The sequence below is a fragment of the Sciurus vulgaris genome (assembly GCF_902686455.1).
Source record: "Sciurus vulgaris genome assembly, chromosome: 4".
NCBI lineage: Eukaryota > Metazoa > Chordata > Mammalia > Rodentia > Sciuridae > Sciurus > Sciurus vulgaris.
In genome coordinates this window covers 133745660-133754151 of record NC_136464.1, presented here as the reverse complement: position 1 = coordinate 133754151, position 8492 = coordinate 133745660, and positions in this window count along the sequence as shown.

Here is an 8492-nt window from a genome sequence, read left to right as displayed (position 1 = left end):
GTAGTGAAGTAGTTCCTGGAGGGTTCCCTAAAGGCCATTTGGGGCTATATGGAGGATAAGATTGTTTCCTTTGACTTGAACAATGACACTCTTCCTTTATGTTAAGGCTGGCATTGCTCTCAGTGACCACCTTGTTGAGCATATTTTTTCATATGATGATGAATTTGTCCATAGCAACAGGGTGGTGGACCTCATGGACCATAAGATCTCATGAATAAGACAACCATCAGGAGAGATCTTCAACTGCTGGGAGTCCTGCCCCAATTCAGTAGCCTAACACACTGAGAATTCTCCTCATAGTCTCCATCCCAGTTCCCCTGAAGAAGTGGGGTTATCTATCTTAGGAAGCCCTACTTTCTCAGGTAGCATGTATAAAGTCCACTTTACCCAGAACCTATATACATGAATGCTATACACCTAAATATAACATATAGAACTATTAAAAATCTAGATGAAAGTATAGAAAAAATACTAATTTCTGAAGTCAATGGGGTCAAATGGTTGTGCTTAATTTAATTTTAAAGGACACACAAAAGAAGTTTAGTTTTATAGTGCTGAACCACCTCTTTCTATGACACCAATTTTACAATATATGCAGGCTTTGCTAAATTTTGCAGACTCCACAAAAGCAGTAGAGATTTCTGTAAATATAACACTCAAATAATTACTTCATGTACAGTATACATGTCATCACATTCATTTGCCATTTTCATGGTGGCTTGTCTTTTCTACATTTTATTATTCTTTATGATAGCTATTATAGGGCTCTCAGATTCTATCTTGCTCTCCAGAGAAATATTTATGGCTATTATAGGGCTCTTATGAGAAGACCCAAAGACAGTTAGTGCAGAAACCTTGTGAAATGCTGCATTAGTACAGAGATAGGCTGACAGTAAAAATCTCAAGTTGTTTCAGAGTCCCTCATGATGAAGATTAAAAGGCAAGTTACTCCTAGTGAGGTTTCCTTTTACCCAAGAGAACCAAGTTATTTTTGACATGGAGGTTAGAAAGCATAAATCATCACAATTCTGCAAATAAGAGCTCTTTTGAAAAGGTCACCAGGAGGAAAGTAAGAAAGGATTTAGGATGTATAGTATCTACAAACAGATCTGTGAATGCAGTTTATAACTTTATTGCAGAATTACTCACAGAAGGTATTCATAGAGAGATGCTAGGTGCCTGGAATAGAAATGGCAATGTCTTAGCTAGCAAAAGTTCATGTTTTAGTCCCTCATCTGAGTGGTGTAATCATAAATTTTAGACTTTAAGCCTCTCGAGGGAAGGATAGTGGAGTATTTCATTCCATTTTGCATCCCACACAGCTAGAATAATATATGATACGTATTTTGTCCTCAAGTAATATCTGAAGAATGGATACTTGAATTTTGCCAAAGTTACTCATTCATTTACATCTAATTACTACCTTACCCTGAAGTGTATTTTTTTGTTTTGTTTTTGATTAAGAAAGTTGATTTTTCACAATAGAGTGACATAAATTTTAGACCACAGGAAAATACCTTCTGTCTCTTCAGTTACACACATTTGCTATTATTCAAAAAAGTTAACTAAATTGTTTCTTTGAAAATGACACATTTTTCATTGCTTTCTCCAAATCTCTATAACTGATCGTTAAGAAGTAAAAAATAGAAATTAACTCAATTCCAGAATTTTTGCAGAGCATCGATATGAAATATAATGTCCTACATTCCACTAGTCAAATACCTCTAACCTTGTCTGAAGGAACCAAAGAGAACAAGAGGAAATATTTGAGTTATATATTAATTTGCACTTGAAAGAAGAAAAGTTTTCTCATCTACTCGTTTTCTCTGAGCTCTTAGCAAGGCGAGATAGGACTGGATCAAGACATTTGTTTAAGTCATACGTAATTTGTGCATATCACATTACTGTCAAAAACACAAAAACTGCTGAGCACAGTGGCGCACACCTGTAATCCAAGTGGCTTGGGAGGCTGAGGCCAGGAAGATCATGAGTTCAAAGGCAGCCTCAGCAAAAAAGTGAGGTGCTAAGCAACTCAGTGAGTCCCTGTCTCTAAGAAATACAAAATAGGGCTGGGTATATGGCTCAGTGGTCCAGTGCCCCTGAGTTTAATCCACAGTAGTAAATAAAGAAAAAGAAAGAAAACTACAGTCACTATTTTAACTTCATTTAAAACAACTTATAAATGAGTCACATGGATACTATGAAATAAAAAGGCAATGAGAAAAGTATATTGCAGATTATAAAAAGGTATATTTTACTTATGCTATATTTTTGCCTATTATTCCTCATATAGTGAACAGAAATTCACAGGTTTACTGTGAGAATTAAACGGAAAAATATAAGAACACAAGAAAACTGACAGCATTTACATTTTGTTCTCACAAAGACATATTCTGGGTTCATCGATGTTTATCACTTTTGACAAGAGACCTTTGGCATTTAACTACAGGAAAATTGTGAAGTCAATGTGCCAAAGGCAGTGACACAGGTCAGAATATGCAGCAAGGTGACTCATCCTAATCTTTTACTCACTGCCATGACATCTTAGACATACAAGCCACTTCTTTTGTTACCATTAAAGAGTACATTTTATTAAAAACCATTTTTAACATTCAGTAGGTTGTATCCACATAAACTTTGTTGCACCTAACCAACATATGTCCATGATCCTTCTTTATAATTGAAAACTTCTTTCTAATAATAAAACATGAAGTTTCCTTTGGATTATTTCATGTATGCTCACAGCTTCCTGGCCATGTATTACCTTCCCAGTATTTTGATCATCTGATTATTGTTACACTACACTGTCCTTTAGGCCTATGAGAAAATGAACTGAAGTGGTCCCTTCAAGGATCATGTCACTGTGAATGATAAAAGAGTAAAAACAGACCTAGAAATAAATTTACTGCCTGATGATCCCTGAGTTAACCCAATATATTACTTTCTTCCCTTTCACCATTTCTGTGAGTGCCTGTTCCCATATTTGGTCATTCATGTTAGACTATTGACAAGGAAAGTGGTTGTCCAGGTCCAAAAATGCAGAGACCGCTCAATGTGGTTGGGATGTGGTTGCATTTTTTGTTTTCCTCTATCTGCTGTTTGTAGATAATGCAAGACATAGTAAATGCTTCAGAATTTCATTTTTAGCTCAGCACAAAGCTTTTTAATAGACCATGTTCGTTCTGGTAATGTGCTCATGGCCAGGTATCCAGCAGCTTATGTCAGTCCTCTTAGCTGTATAGCTACCTGTAAGTGCAGCTCCAGCAAGATGAAATGACCTGGGACCAATTAATTGAAAAGAAAAAAAAATGTAGTAAATGCCGTTGGGAGTGATTAACAAACTAGCTATGCATCAATTGCAGATGGCCAGAGACACTGCTTGCCAAATGGAGTTGGCTACATACAAAGGAGAAACATATTGTTCAAGCAGCAGGACTTGTGGAGGATGTAGAACTTCCAGCAAAATGGGCAAGAGTAGACCACAATGTTACCTAAATGTAACAGAGATGATATATCCTTATAACTTAATTATTATTGTTGCTGTGTTTTATCAACATGCATGTATATATAAACATATATTAAACATGTATATACATATGTGTATATGCATATATGCATTGTATATGTATGCACACCATTTACATTAAATCTCATATATAATTTCTAAATCATTTGACCTTGAAACTCTGTAAAACTATTGGAGACTAACATCCTAGAGAGTTATTAACTTAGAACTTGTCAAATTGTGCATTTCTTTTTTAATAATAAGAGTTTTCTTGATTATAGACAAGAGATTTTATGGCTAAACGCTTCACTGTTCAAATTGTATTCATTGTAAATTATCATTCTCTGTCAATAATAAATCTTCTTGCTTAAAGACAAACTGGAGTTTATAACTGAGAAAGCTGTTTTCCATTCTTTAAGTAAGAATTTTCCTCCCACTTAAGGGAGCATGAATTAATCTGAAATCTTCACATTTTAATTTTGGATTTATAGGAAGAACAGAAATTCTCTTCATGGAAACTGCTGATTTCCATGGCTTCCCAAGAGTATGAGTAAGACAAGGTGATGATCTTTTGCCTAGATTTCCTAACATTCACACATCTTTTTAAAATTTTATTTACTTCACATATGTCTTTATTAAAGGCCTTGAGACAGTTCTCTTCTGTTTTTGAATATCTGATAGAGAAGTTTCTGAAGGGTGTTTTAATGACCACATTGATTCTGTTCTTGAACATTCAGTTGAGAGATTTAGTGATAACCTCTAAGAAGCTGGGCAAACTAGGCTGCAGCTAAATATTTGAGAGCAAATGAAGTCATGATTCCACTACTAGTTAATTCATTTTTAACACTTAGATTCTCACTAACATCTCCCGAGGCATTTTACCAATTAGGTCTCAGCTATGGGATCTACTTCATAGATTGGACAATTGCCCAATACCTGCTATTACTTAGTGATCTTCTCATATTAAAGCTAGTTTTCCTCAATATTATCACTCATATTTAACATGAAATTTTTACAAAAATATTCAGTATTCCTGTAGTGGCTCCATGAATAGAAAATATCATGCAGCTATGTTTCTCAGTTTAGCTAGTTTATGCTTTCTGAAACCTACATGAGCAATATGAAAAGGCAGTTGATACAGTTGCACAGTGATTTCTGTGATAATTCACCTAAATACCTAAGGCTTAGCTCTTCCACTTGATATCTGGGACATTCAGTAGCTGCTGGTTGATTGAGGGTGGCATGCAGAGTGACTTTGTGATCATATTGAAAGTTGTCCTTCATGCTTCATTTTCTACTCTTGTATAACAAAAATTCCCTTTAAAATGGAAAATTCCCTTTAAAAATGATATATGCATATCAGATCATCAATGCATAGGAGTTCAATTAATTGTCTCATTTTCTGAAACATAAGCAAGTGAGTATAATTTTCCCCAAACCCAGAAAGAATCCCTCTACACTCCTTGAAAAAGAATATATGTGTAGTGGATTCACAAGAAAGAAAAGGTGCACTTAATCTTGAGTCAGTTCAAAGGATATCACAACATCTATATTCAAAAAACTAAACTTTGTTGTCTAGATATTGATTAACTTTTATTTGAAGTCTCCATTCCATTTAATTGGAGGGAAAATTAATTTCAAACATTTATGGGAATTTCCACAACAACAAACCTGTGTTTTTATAGGCACCAAATTATTTCAAAAAACTTGGTAGAAAGCTCCTAATCTTAGGTCATCTGTCCATGGACATTTCTAGAAATATTCATTATTGTCTTTGTAACACTTTGGTGAAGAAGCTGTCTTTATTTCTCTACTCTTGAGATATGGGACCTCTTTCTGAAAAGTGAGTAGTTGGACAACATAGTCATCCTGACAAAGTTTCCTTTGGTGTGATTATTTCAAATTTCTCTGTGATTTTATTGCCTTTCAGCACATTGAAATACATTAGAACAGATATTTATCTTTTTTGGGGAGTATTATCTTTGATTTTATTGGTAATTTGGTGCTGTTTTTGTCTTCAACCTATAAACAGCTCTGTTCAAAGAATATTTCAAAGATAAAATCTTCAGAACAGTAAAAGAAATATGTTCATATATGTTAAAACTAAAATAACAAAAAATAAACCACTTGATTACTGACCATCTTAAAATAATCATATGTGAAATAACCATTTTTTCCTTGTTAAGTATTCGTATATTGTAATTACTATCTTATATCTTTTTATTTTAGGAATAAATGGTTGTTTTTCCTAAAAATTGTACTTTTCAACATGATTGTTTTATTTTTCAGAAATAAAACATTGAAGTCATTGCTACCTTCAATGGTTCTTCAAGACTATACTATTTCAACTGAGAAAACACTCTATAGGTGATGAAGTGCCTGGTAAACTTAGGATAAAAGTTGCTAAATAAAATTTATCCTCAGTTCAACACACACACACACCACACACACATACGCACACACACACAGACACACACACACACACACACACACAACACCATCCAGTATTGGGGATTGAACCTAGGGGACACGTTAGCACTAAGCTAAATCACCAGACCATCTTATTTTTTCTGTTTGAGACAGGATCTTTGCTAAATTGCCAAGGATAGCTCATTTCACTTTTGATTTCTTTTCTTTTCTGCCAGGACTGGGAGATTGCCTTCTCATCTCTTTTGGAGAGTTCAGAATGGGGTAGAAAAACATTTTTTTTATTTAATGACTCTAAGCAAGATTTAAAAAAAAATATGTGCTGATTCTGTTATAACTCTGGGGAACATTTTTGGCTTGTGTTTTATTTTCTAACATCACACATCCCTTCCTGAGACAATGCACACAGAGTTTGAGAGTCTGTTTAGTACTACGGAAAAAGAAGGGAACTATAAGGGGAAAGGAAACAGGCAAACAATGTCCAAATTTTATTTTATCATGTCCAAATTATATTTTATCATATTTGGTATGGGTCACTAAATACCAATGAGGTGGCAGATAGTGATTAAAGTTGAGTATAAAAAGTGAAAGTCTCTGTTCTTCAAAATTTCAGGATATGGAGAACATAGAATATTAAAATGTTTTTTATGTTTCAATATCATGTGATAGATAATATAAACATGAAGTTCAGGGTAATAAGCTGGATACTTAGCCCAATGTGAGTGAGGAATTTGATAGGGTGCTGAATTTGATAGGAAGGTGCTGAAAATGAGGTTAGAGAAGATTTTATATTTAAGGATGGAAATGAGCTGGTCAATTAAAGTGAAGGAAATTCTAGTCAGAAAAATATATCGTGACTGAAAAGATTTGACAGTTTTTGTTTTCTAAATTTTGAACACTTACAATTTACTATGAACATTCATGTAAAACTTTTGTGTGGCCACATAGGTTTTTAGTTAATAGTAAATACAAAAGAGTAAAATACAGGATGGTCTAGTAAATGTGTTTTACACTTTATAAGAAACTACCAAATGGCCAAAATTGATAACATTTGGACAATCTCTCTACTTAGAACCAATGTTGAGATCCAGTAGATTCAAATTCATGGCCACAATTTTTTAAATGATTTTTTTTAGTTCTGCCATTTAATATGACCAAGAAGCATTGAAAATCTGGTATTATTCATTCTGCCATGATGGAATGAAAAGTCCAGACTGGAAAAGTATTTTCAATAAATGATCCTGGAAAAACAGGATTACCTATGGGGAAACACAATAGCCATGACCCCATAGCCTTTCAAACACACAACAACACTCACAGAAAATAGTATCTCAAGATATATCACAGTCACAGATACGAAATTTAAACTATATGGATTCCAGAGTATAGGAGAATATTTTCAGGATTCTGCAAAGCAGTTTGTCTTTCAACTTTGACATCACACTAAACATAACATAAGAATAGTGAATATATTAAACTTTAGGAAAACATAAACTTCTGGCATAGCAAAGACACTATTAGAAAACTAAAAAGAGGAAACCAAAAAATGGAAGAAAGTTATACTACAGTATATCAGAAATATCTTGTATCACAATATATAAAATACTGCTGCAAATATAAAGGAAAGTAGTTTTTTAAAAGTGCTGATTTTGAACATATGACTCATAAAATCAAAAAAACAGTGATCAATAAATACATGAAAGATTATTCAATTTTTGTTTAGTGTCTTTCGGACAATTTCCTAAATATTTTTTTGGAGTTGTTGCATTCTGAATTTAGAAACTGAAATTTGCCAGGGGAGGAGATAAGTGGTAAAGAAGTTTTTTCTCCATTCAAAATCATGTTTCCTTACAGAAAAGTACAAATAGAGTCTGAAGATTTTTTTTTCTCCTGAATTAGGGTATTTCTTTTTGAGACTAAAGAGTCTCTTCCAATTTGAGATTATGACTGAGATATATTTTATACAGTATAAATGAAATGACAATTTTAATTCTACCACTGTCATTATATTATCCCCCAGTAGAATTAGAACCATGAGTCGGATAATTGTATGAAAGTGGCACTGTATTAAATAGTGAATGAAATACCAAATGTTGTGATTTTAGTTCTTTGTGAGATAAAAATTTAGAATTATTATTATAGGCATTGACCTTAAAAATGAATAGACAACAATAAATAAAATTTAGAAGTTTCTATTTATATCAGTTATAGTCATTCAGGTATCATGTGGGAGAGGTATAGAGAATATATACAGGAGAATCTGTGTAGCCTTGTTTTATGTAATTAATTTCATTACACAGAAGTAATGGCAAGCTCTTGAATTCTACAGAAAAGAATCACACAAAGATGAGTTCCTATATATTTAAATTAAAAATCAGATCTGTTATAATATTGATGCAGTGTATATGCTGTACCTGAATACATAGCTCATCTTAAAAAACTTCAAGTCAGAGGACACATATAAACAGCTCCCCAACAGATGTACATTAGTTCCATTTGAAATTACAAAATCTCAGAGACCACCTCAAAGGCAAGTGTGATCCAGAACCACAAATTTCTT